This window comes from Cynocephalus volans, chromosome 7 (genome assembly GCF_027409185.1).
Source record: "Cynocephalus volans isolate mCynVol1 chromosome 7, mCynVol1.pri, whole genome shotgun sequence".
NCBI classification, from domain to species: Eukaryota; Metazoa; Chordata; class Mammalia; order Dermoptera; family Cynocephalidae; genus Cynocephalus; species Cynocephalus volans.
In genome coordinates, this window is record NC_084466.1 from 66015492 (window position 1) to 66031527 (window position 16036).

The 16036-nt window shown below is 35.8% G+C and overlaps 1 protein-coding gene across 3 annotated transcripts in view; it reads left to right on the forward strand.

Annotated features, from left to right (window-relative positions):
• RB1 (RB transcriptional corepressor 1) overlaps positions 1–16036 on the forward strand; it is a 156081-nt gene that overhangs the window by 118661 nt on the left and 21384 nt on the right. The gene's annotated exons all lie outside the window — the stretch shown is intronic.

A 16036-nucleotide genomic window follows, 5' to 3' on the forward strand; every position in this document is an offset into this window, starting at 1 on the left:
ATGTTAATTATGAAAGATCATGGAAAATAGACATAACTTCTACTTTTTCTATCAGTATTATTTATTCAGTGGGATTTATACTAACCTTGCTGACTGAGAGTCTGGTTTCCTTCATAAGATTAAGTAGCAAAACAGAGTGAAGCATTCATTACACAGAGAGCAATTATGCTGACAGTTAATTTGAGTAGATAAGTAATGACATGAGACAGCTTGCCTGAGTCCAAGAGAAAACTGCTGTCTGAGTCTTGGATGGAAACAGTGCTACATAAAGAAATATATATGTTTTACTTTCAAAAGTTAAGTATTCCATTAAATCTTTTCTTTATAGTTTTTAAAAAATCAATTGCTGTATTAGTCATCGATAGCTTTATTAATTATCTGTTAGCAACTTAAAACAACCAACATTTATTATCACACAATTTCTGGAAGTCAGGAATCTGGGAGTGGCTTAGTTGTGTGGTTTTGACTCAGGTTTTCTCACAGGAGATCCTTAAATTGTCAACCAAGGCTGCAGTCAGTTAAGGCTTTACAGGGGTTGGAGAATCTGCTTCCGAGTTCACTCTCAGGGTTGTTGACAGGCCTCAGTTCTTCCCTGGCTGATGGCCTGAGGCTTCCTTTCCTTGTCATGTGGGCTTCTGCATAGGGCTGCTCACTACATGCAGCTGCTTCCTCCCAGACCAAGAGATCCTAGAGAGAGTGAGTACTCGAGATGGAACTTGCAGGTTTTTATAAACTAATCTCAGAAGTAACATGCCGTCACTTCTGCCATATGCCATCGTTCGCATAGACTAGCCCTGGTACAGTTTAGAAGTGATCTGTACAAGAGTGTAAATGCCCAGCATCAGGGATTATTGAGGGTGATCTTGGAGACTGGTTGCACAGTTGTCATTTAGTGTCCATCAGAAAGCAAATTGTATCAGTTTTCTTGTTTATGCTTTGCTGTATTTAATTTAACCCATGACATGGCTATGTCATATGTTAACATTCTAGAAATATTTACCAAGTGTCCATTATATGCTAGGCACTGGGATTTTATTTTAGGAGCTCTCTAAAAATCCCATCTAGACTCTGTTAGTTACCTGCCTAAAATCCTACAGTGAGTTTTTTTCTTGCTCTTTCCTTGCCATGTGATCTTGTTTTAGCTTTATGGAACTAATAATTTCTGTTTTAAGGGCTTATGTTCCAGGTGCCATTCTCAGCAATTTACATTTATCATCTCATTTAATTGTCAAAACAGCCCTATGAAGAAACATTATTTTCCTTATTTTATAAATGAGCATGTGAAATTTCTTTAGGGGCCATATTTTCCTTTCTCTTGCTTCTGAGCCCTCTGTTCCATCACTTTTTACTTAAAAATAACTTCTGTTCTTTCTTTAGGACTCAACTCAAGCATAACCTTTTCCAGTGCACCAATTCTGGGTTAAGTGTCCCTCTCTTGATTTCCATGATATCCTATGCATCCTTTTATTATGGTACTTACCACTCTGTATTGCTCTTTTTAATTTACTTATCTGTTTTCTTTATTAGACTAACTGTAGCATAAGAATTGGAAACAAGGGCTATGGAGTAAAATAGCTTGGCACCAAATCCTCGATCTGCTGTTTACTAACTGTGACCAGGCAATTCACTCTTAGACCACCTTTCTTCACTTGTAAATTGGTGTTTTTTTAAAAAAAGATAGATAAATAGTACCTTCCTCTTAGAGTTTGTTGTGAGAATGAAGTAATATATGTGTTTCGTTCTATGCTTGGTATTTAATATATATTATCCATAGACACTTTGAGGACAGAAGTATTGATTGCTTATTATGTGCCATATACTATACCAAACCTTTTGCGTATGTTATTTTATTTAATTTTCACAACAACCCTCGGTGGTAGGTACTACTATTAATATGACATTACTCTTAGCATCTCCGGATAAATGGATGAGGGAATGAATGATTGATGGAATTATGGAGAGTGGAGCTAATTATAGGAATAGACAACATGGAAACATGGTTAAAAGCACAACAATAGGCAGAGAAAGAATGAGAGAGAAAATGAGCAAAAGAACATGACATATCCTAGTCTAGTAGCTAACTGCAGAAGTTCTAGAAACAGGTAGATGGGTTTCAATCCCTGCTCTATCACTTATTAGCCATAAACATGGGGCAGATTTCTTAACTTCTGTGCCTCAGGTTCTTTATCTGTAAAATGTGGGTAATAATTGTGTCTACTCTATAGTCTTATTATGGGGATTTAATGAGATGGTATATGTAAAATTTTTAGCATAGAACCTGACATAAAGGAGATGCTCAGTAAGCATGAACTAGTATTATTATTAAATTGAGAGAACCATGAAGATTGAATATTTTAATAGTAAGGGAAATCAAATAGGATTATAAAGCATGTGATAATGACTTTGCCTCATTAGTCGTTATCAAAATTAGGTATGATAGAAAGATCACAGCTGTTATTCTTCCTTATAGAGTAGTACCTTCACTGGTCAACACAAAATTTTTGTCTAGTGGATCTGAGGTCAAGTTAAAAATTAGTCCTTATAAACTAAATTTAATTAAGTGTTTTTAATATTCAGCCTTCTTGTCCTATCATCAGTTTAGCCCAAATGCTGGGAAAAGGAGAACCAAAACTCTTCTGTCAGCTATTGACTATTCTGTGATTTAGGGAATTTCTGAGTTTCACAACAGAGGTTGTACTTTTCATGTCTGACAGACCTCAAATTTGTCTGGGGTATTAGTATTCCAGGAAATAGAATTTGGGGAAGAGTTGAAAGGAGGTCTTTTAAAACCAAAGAAGTCAAGAAATTGAATTGTTAAAACAATATTGCTATTTAAGAAAGGACAGTAAGTCAGAAATTTATATCAGAATTAGAAAAATACATTTAACACTTCTTGAGGTGGTAGAGGAGATACACACACACACACACACACACACACACACACAAACACACATACAGTTATACACACACACACATATATCCGTATATATGGGAGAGATGTCAGGGATAGAGAGGTGGGAGGGAGACAGAATGGTAGAATTGCATTAGAATCTGCTCAGGAGTTTTTCTAAAATGTACGTGTTCTCCCATCCAGGGTATATCAAAATCTTGTGGGGTAAGGAAAGACTTGGCATGTGTGTTTAACAAAGCTTCCTTGGGGACTCTGATAAATGCTGCCCTCCAAATAAATTTCAGGCTATGTTAGCAAGGAAAACTAAAGTCAGATGTTCTAGAAGATATTAACTATTTTTCTTAGAGTTCTGGAACAGGAATGGTTAGGATTTGGGAGACAACTTTAATTATGTTCTGTCAGGCAAAGAGAAGGGAAGCTGAAGACAATGAAGACATCTTTCTTTTATGTACAGTTTTGCCTAGGCTGGGCACTGTTAATTTCGTTTACTTATGAACAAATAGCTAATGCATATTTCTTTTTAACTTTTATTCAAATGTTTGTTGTTATTCATATGCATAGTCTGATGAGAGCATAGCCCAAAGTTTAATTTTTGTGTAAAATTTAGTATTTTGGCTTCATGTATATAAACACTGGGTTAAGGTTATCTACATTGTCTTTCTTCCACTGTGTTAAAGAATTTATGAGCAAAGACCAAACTCAGTATTAATTCTGTGATTTGTTTTGATGTGAACCATCATTTAGAATTGTAATTTCATTCATAAATACAGGGTTTTCTTTGTTAAGGAAGGAAGAAAAGAGACATCTCTCAGACTCACTTAACTTTTCATTTTTAAAAAATTTAATGTATTTGTGAATAGAAAAATGAAAGGAGCTTAAAAAGCAAAGTTCAACATAATTATCAGAGGAAGCAGCTGTAAACTTATGATTTTAAACTCTCACCTTTATTCCTAAGAAAGGAATATTTTAATATTCAATGTTTATTTATAATTAAAAAGTGGGGAAGAAAAAAAGAATCCTGCAAACATTCCAAGCATGATCTTGGCCACTGACAATCTAGGCTTAAAATTAATCATTAGATTTTCTGAACTCCTGTTATACTGTCTTAGTCTGTTCGGACTGCTTATAAACAATAGAAATTTATTTCTCACAGTTCTGGAGACTGGGAAGTCCAAGATCCAGGTGCTGGCAGATTTGGTGTCTGGTGAGGGCTTGTTTCCTGATTTGTAGATGGTGCTATCTTCACTGTTCTCAGACGATGGAAGGGGCAAAGCAGCTCTCTTGGGCCTCTTTTATAAGGGTACTAATCCCTTTCATGAGAGATGTACTGAAACTAAATAGTGCCTGGAGAACCTTATGTTATCTTTACATGTCATATCTCTGTTGTACCCATGTCTGGCCAACCTTTGATTTTAAGGGTCCAGGGCAAGAATGACCAAGGGGTTTCCAAAGTCAGAACAGGTGTAGATATAGTAACGTGGCTGGTTGGTGTAGCTCAGTTGGTTGGAGCACGGTGCTGATAAAACAGCAAGGTCAAGGGTTTGATCCCTGTACCAGCCAGACACCAGGAAAAAAAAATAGCAAAATGTGCATATCAACATGAACCACTTGCTAGGAACCCAAACTCCTACTGTCTCAGATCTAGTCCAGTTTCAGAATTGGAAACTCTAAGGATTTTATTGGGAACTCAGAGTAGGTCCACCTAGAAGTAGAAGCAACAAAGCCCAAGACCAGTGAAATTCTTTACTAATGTTATCTTAAGTTTCTACAGTGTTCAGTCATTAAACAGTTTTTAACACAAAGCTTTGGCATGATGAATAGGTTAAACCTGACACAGAACTTGCTGTCATGGAATAATATATATGGATAAAAGGGCACTATTAGATTCCCATAGGCAAAAATCTGGTGATATTGATTCTCTGGTATAGGGTCCCTAGTTAAGAGGCAGGAATTGTTTGAGGAAAATAACTTTAATTGTGATTATTGTTTGTTTTAACTTCTTTACAAATCTTAGTCATCAGCATTATTAGTACATAATTTGACAATTCCTGATTTCAGCAGTGCAAGCATGTTTATTCCTGACCTCTGAACTCTAATCACCCTTCTTGTGCTTTTCCATTCAGTCATAACCCTCTCTTCCTTCAAAACTTGGCAAAGCATCATTGGCTTTCATCATGTTCAGACGTGCTAGCTTCCTTTCAAGAACTTTCATGCCCTATTCCTCTTTTAATATCTGTTTTCTTTATAGTATTAATTCTTCCTACAGTATGAATTTTTATTTATTTTGCAAATATTCATTGTAGGTATTTTTGTCTGATCTTTTCAGTTAGAATAAGATCTTTTCTTTGGGTTAGGAAGGTAACTCTCTCATAATACTTAGGGTAAATTCTACAAAGACTCTGCAACAAAGTTCTATCATGACTGTTAGAAAGAAGGAAGACCCTCATTGATAACATTTGATGTGGCCATTGAAGATAGTATTGATGGGAGAGGACTTTTGACTCCTGTAGTACTTCATTCATATGTAGCTATCTTAGTTTAATTGCATGAATTTTGCCATCTCCCTTGGAGCTGCCTCCCAGAGCTGCTAAGTCAAAGATCCTCAAGTAACCCTGACCCAGTTTTAGAAACCTTGGCTACTTTTGAGTTAGGAATTCCTTTCTTTAAACAATAGTTTAAAATTAACAGAACAAATACAAGATATATTGTGTGTGAATTACATTTTTAAAAGAATACTTTTAAAAATATTCAATATCACAAAGTAACAGTTTTTTGTTTTCTTTCTGTCTTTCTTTTTTTCTGTCCTTTTTTTTCCTTTCTGTCTGTTCTTCTGTCTTTCGGTCTATCTTTCTGTCTGTCTTTCTGTCTCTCCTTATGTCTGTGTATCTGTGTTTCTGTCTTTTGTTCTTTCTGTCTTTTTATCTGTCTGTCCATCTGTCTATTTTTCTTTCTGTCTCTCCTTTCTTTCTTTCTCTTTTCTGTCTTTCTTTCTGTTTTCTTACTTTCAATGGTTTTTCTGTCTTTCAGTCTTTTTTAAATATTATTTATTATAAGCATATTATTATTACAAATCATGATTTTTCTTTATGCCCTTTACCCAACCTATCCCTTCTCAGCCCTCCCACTCTCCGCCCCGCCTCACCCCTGTCTCTAGTATTCTGAAAGTTCAATGAATTGTTTAGGGCTTTCCTTCTTCCTTCCTTCCTCCCTTCCCTTCCCTTCCCTTCCCTTCCCTTCCCTTCCCTCCCCTTCCCTCCCCTCCCCTCCCCTCCCCTCCCCTCCCCTCCCCTCCCCTCCCCTCCCTCCCTCCCTCCATCCCTCCCTCCCTCCCTCCCTCCCTTCCTTCCTTTCTTTCTTTCAACACAGTTATCAGTGAGAACGTGCAGTTTTTCTCTTTCCTTGTCTGGCTTATTTCTCTTAACATAATTTTCTCCAGACTTATCCATGTTGCTGTAAATGGCAGAATTTCATTCTTTTTTATGGCTGAATAGTATTCTATTGTGTATATCTACCACATTTTCCTTATCTAGTTGTCCGTTGATGTACATTTAGTTTGGTTCCATATTTTGGATATTGTAAATAGAGCTGCAGTGAACATGGGAGGGCAGGTATCACTTCAACATGATGACTTCCGTTCTTTTGGATATATGCCCAGTAGTGGGATTGCTGGATCATATGGTAGTTCTATCTGTAATTGTTTGAGGAACCTCTACACTGTTTTCCATAATGGTGTACTAATTTACAGTCCCACCAGCAGTATGGAAGAGTTTCCCTTTCCACGCATCCTCGCCAGCATTTGTTGTTCTTATTAAAAACATTTTATTGATTTAACTATTATTTTTCAGCTTTATCCAAAGCTTTATCTATTTACTGAAAAAGAAATCCATATTAACATCTGTTATTAACAATAATAGCTACCATTTAGTAGATGCTTCTTATGTGTGTGCATTTAATTTTCACAGAAATCCCATGATGTAGGTATTCCTATTTCCACTTTACATAGGTGAAAACTGAGGCTAACAGGTGGCAAAACAGGGATTTGAATCTAGGCAATCAGGTGCCAGAGTCTCAGCTCTTACTATGACTATACTATAATCTTTCATTAATTTCCTAGTATAATAAAAAGCAAAGGAGATGAATAGGCACTTTTCAAAGGAAGACATACAAATGGCCTACTGGTACATGAAAAAATTCTCAACATCATAGTCATCAGAGAAATGAAAACCAAAACTACATTGAGATATCATCTCACCCCAGTTAGAATAGCTAGTGTTAAAAAGAATAAGAAAGTCGTAAATATTCTAATTTGTGCTTCTAGGAAGCATTTCTTTATTTTTTAAAAATAGTTTAAAAGAGTTTTGGTTTTTATGTTTATATAAAAATGCTATTATCACACACTCAGAAAATATTTTAGTGTATTCATTCACAAGTTACTAAAATAGATAAGTTTTCTGATCCATAAAATGAATAATGATAACACTTAATTCACAGATTTATTTTGAAGATTAAGTGACATAATTTTTAAAAATCTTTGTAAACTGAAAATATATTAATTCTTGTTTAAGCAAACCATGAAAATAATAGACACATCATTTTATTTTGCCAAGTGAGTCTTAAATTAACTAGCTTTCATTATCTGTTTAGTGTTTAGTGCCCAAAAAAGGATAAATTTCATACCACGGTCATGTAAGTGAGAGTGAATACACCCTTAAATTTTCTATCCTAGGTACCACCTTTGCTTTATCTTAGTCCTGGCTCTATTTTATTATAATGCTTATAGACTTTTTTTCTCTTTGAGAGAAGATAAACTGAAAGACATTTTTGTTGATGACATACTACTTCTGAAATAAAAATAACCTAGAGTATATTGGTAATTTTTAAATTTTCATCTCTGTTTACTGTGAAGTTAAAGACTTAAGTAAATTAAGTAGTAGAGTTTTCTTTTTTAATTTCACAGATTAACAGAGTTAGCTCCTGAGTTATATGCATCCAACTCCAAAGTTGTTTGCTGTCACTGGACCTGCCACTATACCTGCCTGGCATATTCTTAGATATATTGGAACTAGAAAGTTGGAAATTGATAGAAAATTGTGTCACTTGTGACAGAGGTAAGGCAATTTGGATTATAATGAGCCCTATCACCTAGAATACTTGCCTGAAAGCAACATAACAAGTCGTTCAATTACTCAAATATTCTTATAACGCCAATTTTATACGAAATGCTAAGGATATAATAGGGAAAAAGATATAACTGAACTAGCTATCTCTGTGTGACAATACTTCAAAAAGTTCATGGAAAAATACAATTAAGGGATAATACGAATTTTTCCATGAACTTTTTGAAGACCCCTCATATTATTAATTTATGACAAGAAGAATCTTCATCCTAAAATATGTTGTAATAGGTTTCTATTGTAATAAGTTTCCCACTTAGAATATTCAGACTTTTTAGGATAGTCTTTAAGATTCTGCATAATTGGGCTGCTACCTACCTTTTTAACCTTTTCTCTAGCAACCTCACTACTGTACCACCACTATACTTTAGTCCCAGTAGCCTCTTATTTTCTAAAAGAATACCAGTTTCTTAGCACATGTTCTTTCATCTTTTGGGAGACCTCTGCCCCTCTCTAAGCACAACCTCCTCCTTATCCTTTAAGTAGGCATCCATGTTACCTTCTCAGATCAGTCTTCCTTGAACCACTCCATCTACCTGCATCTCCCTCTTTATTCTTCATGAAGGAAATCTCTTCTTTCATAGCATTTTTTCTAAATTTTTCATCACATGCTTGCTTCCTTGTTTGTTTATTGTATGTCTCTTCCTGCCAGACTCTAAGCATCATGTGAGTAGGAATCATATCTGTTTATTCACCACTGTACCCAGTGCCTGGTACATAGTAGGTATTCAATAAGTGTTTGATGTTCACTGGATATTGTTTCACTGATAAAAATAATTTTTAGTGTTACTCCAAGTTGCCTAAATTACTTCATTCTACTCCACTGCACTTCACTTTTTTAAAAAAGTCTTTAAAATGGTAGGGATTCCAAAACAGTTTATATGTTTATACTTTTATGGCTAGGGTGCATATACTCTGATTAATATTTTAGGGAAGAAAATGGGGGAAAGGAGTAGATAAAAACATTTTATTTTTAAAGGATTTATGGTATATATAACTAAGAAATTTCCGTTTTTAACCTTAGCCTCACTTGAGCGCAGAATTAGTCTCAGAGAACTTGGGTCACTTTATTTCACATCATTCGTTTATTCAACAAATGTTTATTGAGCCCCTGCTGTGTGCCAGACAGTTTTAAACCTTGAGGATACTGTTGTGAACAATATAAACAAAGCCCATGCCTTCCTCAATCTTGCATTCTAGTGAGGGAGACAGTTAGTAAATAAGTAAACAAAGGAATACATGATATAAATTCAAGTATGAGTGATCCGTGCTGTGAAGAAAATAGAGCAGAGGTAGGAGTAGCAAATAAATGGAAATTATGGCTGTCTTAGACAAGATATTCAGAGAAGGTTTGCTTTGGAGGTGCTAGTTGAGGAGACATGCGAATGATGGGGTGGGTTGAGTCATGGGAAGCTCTAGTGAAAGAGCGTTTCACGCAAAGGAAACAGCAAATACAGAAACTCTGAGACTGGAAGAATCATGCCATATTTGTGGAATAGAAAGATGACCAGTATGGCTATAGTAAGTAAGGAGAATGGTATAGAGTGAGGTCTGAGTAGTAGTAGGAAAGGGACAGACCTCATGAAGTGTTTTGTAAACCAAGATAAAGACTTTGGATTTATTCCAAGTGTGATAGGAAGCCATTGAAAAGTTTGAGTGTGGGGTGGAGGTAGGGAGTAACTTATTAGTTCTGTTGAGGAAAGCTGGGAGATGGCAAGAATAAAAGTATGGAAACCAGTTTGTAGGATGCTTTTGCAGGAGTATAGACAAGAAATAGTATGGCTATAGGTAATAAAAAGAGGTTAGACTTATAATAGATTTTGAAGTTAGAGCCAACGTGACTTGTCTGGTGAACTGGACAACAGAGTATGAGGGAAAGAATAATTAAAGATGACTCCTTGGTTTTTTTTTTTTTTTTTTTTCTGCTTTGAGCAAGTGGATATAAGGAGTCATTTAATGATATGGGAAAGACTGGGGAGAAGTAAGGGCTTTTTTGGTGGTAGAGGATGATTAAAGTTTATTTAGCTTACTTTAGACATCAAGTGAAGATGTTGAGTAAGGTAGAAGAGGGCATATGCTTCTGAAATAATCCTTCAAGGCTGTCAGTATCTGACAGTTGGAGGGTTGTTTACCTTTATATTCCTACTTCCTAGATAGGGCCTGGTACAGAATAGACGTACAAGTACTTGGTGGATGGATGGATAACTAGGCATACATTCATACATTTGAGCAAATACATTGTCCTTTGTGTAATGGCATTTAAAGGTATAAATAAGAATCAAAACCATAATAATATCAAATATTTTTGTAACATTCTGTGCCACACACCTTCAAATGCTAAACGTGTATTAGCTCACTCAATTCTCACCACAGTATGATTTAAGTTACTGTTATTTTCATGAGTACCTCCACTTTACAGTTGAGAAAAGTGAGTCTGAATGAGGTTAAGCAACTTGTCCAAGGTCAGATAGCCAGTAAGTGGTCAGGATTTGAACCCACGTGGTGTGGCTCCAGTTTGTGCTTCTATCCACTGCACTATACTTCTTCCCATTATCATGACATACTCATTATTATAAACCTATATCTGTATATCTGTGTGACCACTTGGATTGGGGGGTTGATAAAAGTGATACTTGAGTGAAACGCGGAGAATAGTGTTAAAAAATGCCACCTTAATCCTTGGAAGAGGGATTTACTTTAGTATAATCCTATTGTGCTAATCTGAAGCACTAACCAGGTTTTAACCCATATCTGAAAAGTAAGTAAAATGCCTAATTAGCAGCGTACTTAATTCCATGTCTTTGTGAGGTCACAGGGTCTCCTAAAATGTCCTTGTTTGAGAGAAAAATAGGATTAGGCCACCGCTATTGAATATATGTGGGTTTACACCCAAACTGTTTTGGTTAAATAAAGATATTCAACTCACCAGTGTCTAGAAAATGTAGAACACTGAGTATAACAATACGTTAGCTGGAATGAATTTGGTAGGTGCTAATTGTTAACATTACTTTAATCAGATGAAAGCCATTACTTAGATTGCACTTCAGAGTTCCCCTAATGAATGACTTGACAATAAAAATTACATTGTGGGATTGTAGCATCTCCTTTTTCCAACGCTACCTTCTCTTCTGATGCCTCCATAAGAGATAACCCATGCCTACCACCACCTCCACTTTGAGAATTATTTCTGTAGTGAGTCACTATTACAGATGGTAGCCTATCTTCTGTTAGTCTGCTGGAACTGAAAAAGTGTTGAAAACCATCAAGCTTTGGCGGTGGTACATATGGTAGTGACTGTATGATTATCGTGTCTCTTTTTATTCATAACTTTCAAGTATGTACTTGACAAATAGAGGGGGAAAAAGTAAATTAAAAAAAATTTTTTTTTCTCTGAAGGTTTAGAGTTGAGAGCACATCTTTAACACTTTCATATATATATCCAAGAGACTCAAATAAAATAACCAAGCCAAATCACTGAAAGGAGAGAAAAGAGTTGAATGTTCAAGTGGCTGCAGTGTAGGCACTTCATATGTTATGTCATTTAATCCTGCAAAATGGGTGCTGTTAATCCTATTTTTCAGGTAATGAAACTGAGGTTCAGAAAGCAAAACTACAAAGGAGGTAGAATTTGAGCATACATCTCTTATTCCAGAACCTATACTCTTAATGCTATTGACTTTTTTTTTTTTAACTTTTATTATTATTATTTTGTTGTTGTTGTTGTTGAGATGAGTTGAATTTGATTGGCTACCTCTGAGCTTTTTGTACCTGGATGTTGTTATTTCTTCATACTTGGGAAATTTTCAGCCATTATTTTCTTGAGTATGCTTTCTACATTTCTTTTTTTTTTTCTCCTTTGGTATGCCAATTTTCGGAGGTTGTTTCACTTGAGGGAGTCCCATATTTGCTGTATTTCTGTTTCATTTTTTCTTATTTTTTATTTTTGTTCCTCTGAATAATTTCGTGTGTTTTATCTTCAAGCTCACTGATTCTTTCCTCTGTTTGATTAAGTCTGCTGTTAGAGCTTTCTATCAAGTTCCTCAATTCAGATAATGTATTCTTTATTTCTAGAATTTCTATTTGTATTTTTTTAAATTGATACTATTGCTTTGTCAGGGTTCTTATTCTGCTCCTGAATTTTTTTTCCAGATATCATTTATAATTTTATAGCTATATTTTCTAGTGACTCCCTGAACATTCTTAAGAGGGTTATTCTGAATTCTCTGTCTGACATTTCATAAATCTGCTGTTTCTCTGCATCCATTGCTAGTGCTTCGTTTGTTTCCATTGATGGAAATATATTTCTGTGATCTTTGTCTTTGTGTCTTTACATTGATGCTAGGCCTTTTGAAGAGAGTGCCACGTCTTTTAGCTTTTATAGGTGTTTGGTGATGTTAGAACTTTACTGGTTAGTATCAGAGCTTTGTCTCTGATCTGTGAATTTTTTCCCCCTGTGGTGGATTAATAGTTACCTCCACCACTTAGACTCTTCAGTGGAACTAATGTGCTGTCCTATGGTTAGTTCCTGACTTGGTAGAACTTCCTGGGGGTACCAAAACTTGAGATCTGTGCTTGAGCTAAACTGCAGCTGATTTTCTTGGGAAGGCTTTTTGTGTGGATTGTTAATCAATTCTAGCTTTGGGCTGTGTGCGAATTCTGGCCTGGGACTGAGTCTTTCTTGCAGTCCTATCCCCCTGGCTGATTTCCACTGAAACCAGCTGTCCACGCTGTGCCCAATGTTCCCCTGACGGGCCAGCCTTTCCCCTGTACTCCAAATACTTCCCATGGGACAGGCCATGTGCATGTCCCTTGCCATAACTCATGAGTCTCTGTGCAGCTACTTTTTCCAGTCAGCTGTGGCTGCTTGCTCCTGTGGGGGCCCAAGGGAACTCTGCCAGTGATCTTAATGGCTTGTGGGCTGGGGTGGTGCTTTCTGAAGCCCTCCTCTCCCCTGCAGACTCCAAGTAGGCTTACACAAAGGGTGCCACTGCAGCTTTTTCCGGCTTCAGTCATGTGTGGAAGCTACTCTAGGCCTCTGTATCAAGGTGGCTCAGAAGTGGCCAGGGCTCAGAATGATAGGCACCATCCACACACCCTCTCACTGTGGCCTCTTGAGCCTTCACACACTTCGTGGGTCTCTACTCCTCTTTCCCCAGCTCCAGTGCTCCCAGATTAGCAGTCTTTGCTTTTTAATAGTTGTAAATTGGTTACTTGTGGGGAGGAGCAATGCTGGGAATTGTCTATTCTGCCATCTTGATAACATCACTCTCAGGATGAATAAAAAAAATAGTGTTTAGGAATGTATTGCATAGGCATGAGTGACTTCCTGTTCAAAAGGACTGTTAAGTAATCTGCCCTTTCTTTTTCTTTCTTTTTGAATTTCTTCTCCCTGCATAGTTTGTATCTTCCAAGTTGCTTTTTTTGTTTGTTTTGTTTTGTTTTGGCACTTTCATATTAGAGACTTTCTTGAAATATTTGATTGCTAATCATATATAGGAATAAACCAGTAAAAATTAATTAGCAGCTCTGAGGACATGGATGGGATTTATGAACTTAATGATATGGTGCTTTGGTAGGATGGTTTCTTAAGAAACCTCCGTTAATATCTTTAGGTCTTTTCTCTTAGGCTCATCATATTACTCAGCCTTGACTCTTCTTACTTCATGCCTGGAGGATATGCTCATGGCTGCAAATGTGCTGGGGTCTGGAGACAGCAGGCAGTCTGGGATATGCAAAATTCATTATATAAACTTTTCCTTAATTCTGTCATTTTGAGTATGGTAGCTCCTCCTCCAATTCTGTCTAGAGTCCCCCAGTCCAGAAAATGCACTTTTACACTTTCTGAATAATAAACCTTTATTTTTTTCCATCAGTAAAGAGAGGAGAAAAGGAGGAGAATACCTGGAAGTCTAACTTATATTTAGGTGGACTTCCAGCTAACCCTTCTGTTATGAAACCACACCCCCCCTCCAGCCTTTCACTCCACTGCCTGAGACATGTAGTATCACCACTTCCAGACTTTTTGCGGGGGTTAAGAGTGCATTTGGTTTGCCTCTTGACTTTCCTTATTCTGCTGGGTTTTGATTCAACTTTTTCTCACCTACTGAGTAGTTTACCATTTTCTATTCACTTTTTGGCTTTCAAAATATTGTATCTGATGTCCCCTCTGCCATTCTCTTTGTTCTTAAGGTTTATGTCTTTCAAAGTAAGTCCATTTACTGCCATTTTAGTGGTGTTTTAGGAGAGAGAAAGTTAATGTATGCATTCAATTCACCATTGTTACCTGGTATGGTTTATTTTTTAAAGATTCAGTTTAATTTTTTGTGGTTCTTGTTGTAAAGAAATTTACAATTTGTATGTATTCAGATCTGCTTATCTTTTTCTTTATGACTTCTGGGTTTTGGTCAAATCTACAAATTCCTTCCTTAACAAAAAGTTATAAAGATATTCTCTTCTATTCTAATACTTTTTTAAATTTTGTTTTTTAATATAAGTAATTGATTTTATGTATATTGTGAAGGTGTAATGATCTAATTTTTTTCAAATTGCTAGTTGATTTCTGCAACACTCTATTGAATAGACAGACTATTCTTCATATTTTTTAAAAAATCTACTTACATTCTGCAGTGTTTTGTATTTTTACTTATTAATGTGCCACTTCCACTTTTGATATAAACCCATCTTTTTTTTTTTCTTGGTCTTCCTTAGTTTAAGCACTAATGGAATCCACTGTATATACTTGCAAGCAGTCACCTTTAGAAAATTACAATTTTTGAATCAATGTTTTTAGTGATTTCTAATGCTAGGCTTACTTTTTTGTAAATGATATTTTAAAAATTACACTTCTAAACTTTTTGCTTGGTATATAAAAATGTAGTTATTTTCATATGGATTTCATAATAGCAACCTTGCCAATATCTCTTATTCTAATAATTTGTCTGTAGATTATTTTGAGTTTTCTGTATTGACAGTCAAGTCATCTGTGGATAATCATATTTTTGTTTCTTCCTTTCCAATCTTTTGATCTTTTATTTATTTTCCTTGTCTTATTGAGCTGGCTGGGACTTCAAGTGCAGTGCTGAATAGAAAGCACATTAATGGGTATCCTTTTCTTGTATCTTATTTTTTAAGGAGAATGCTTTTTATGTTTCACTATTGCATATAATGTTTTCTGTGGGGTTTTTGTTTGTTTGTAGATATGATTTGTCAGGAAATATCCCTCTTTTCCTGGTTTACTGAGAGTTTTCTTTTTTTAAAACTATGAATGGGCTTTTAAATAAGAACTTTTTGTACACTGATTTTTGAATAAGATTTTTCACCTTAGATTTATTAGTGAGGTGAATTGCATTTTAGATTTTAATGTTGAATCAATCTTGCAACCTGGATTAACTCAACTTGGTAGTGATGTTATGGAACGGACTCAATAGAGAAGCGGTCGGCACTCAGAGAGTTGGAGAGTCAGTTATTTTATTATGCTGGCAGGCCCAGATGAGTTAGCACTCCAAGATCTGAGCCCTGAGTTTAGGTCTTACATGGTTTATGTAGGCATACTCTTCAGGTTTTTTAAGTTTTGCTCTCTCAGCATTTATGTGGCTAGCGCGGTAATAAGTCATTTTTTCAGCATTTATGTAGCTAGTGCAGTAGCTATTGCGATAAGCAAGCATGGTTACAGAAGTGAGAGTGTGAGCAGTTGAGTAACAGTAAGGCTGATGCAACAAACGGGTACTATTTTAAAGGCAAAACGGGATACTGAAAGAATTAATTTTGAATCTTGAATTTTCCCAACAATGTATTCTCTTTTTTAACACTGCTGATTTGGGTTGCTAATATTTCTTGTTCAGAATTTTTATATCTCTGTTCATGAATGAAAATGGGATATAATTTACCTTTTTTATAATGTCTTTGACAGGTTTTAGTATCAATATTGCACTAGTTTCATAAAGTGCTGTAA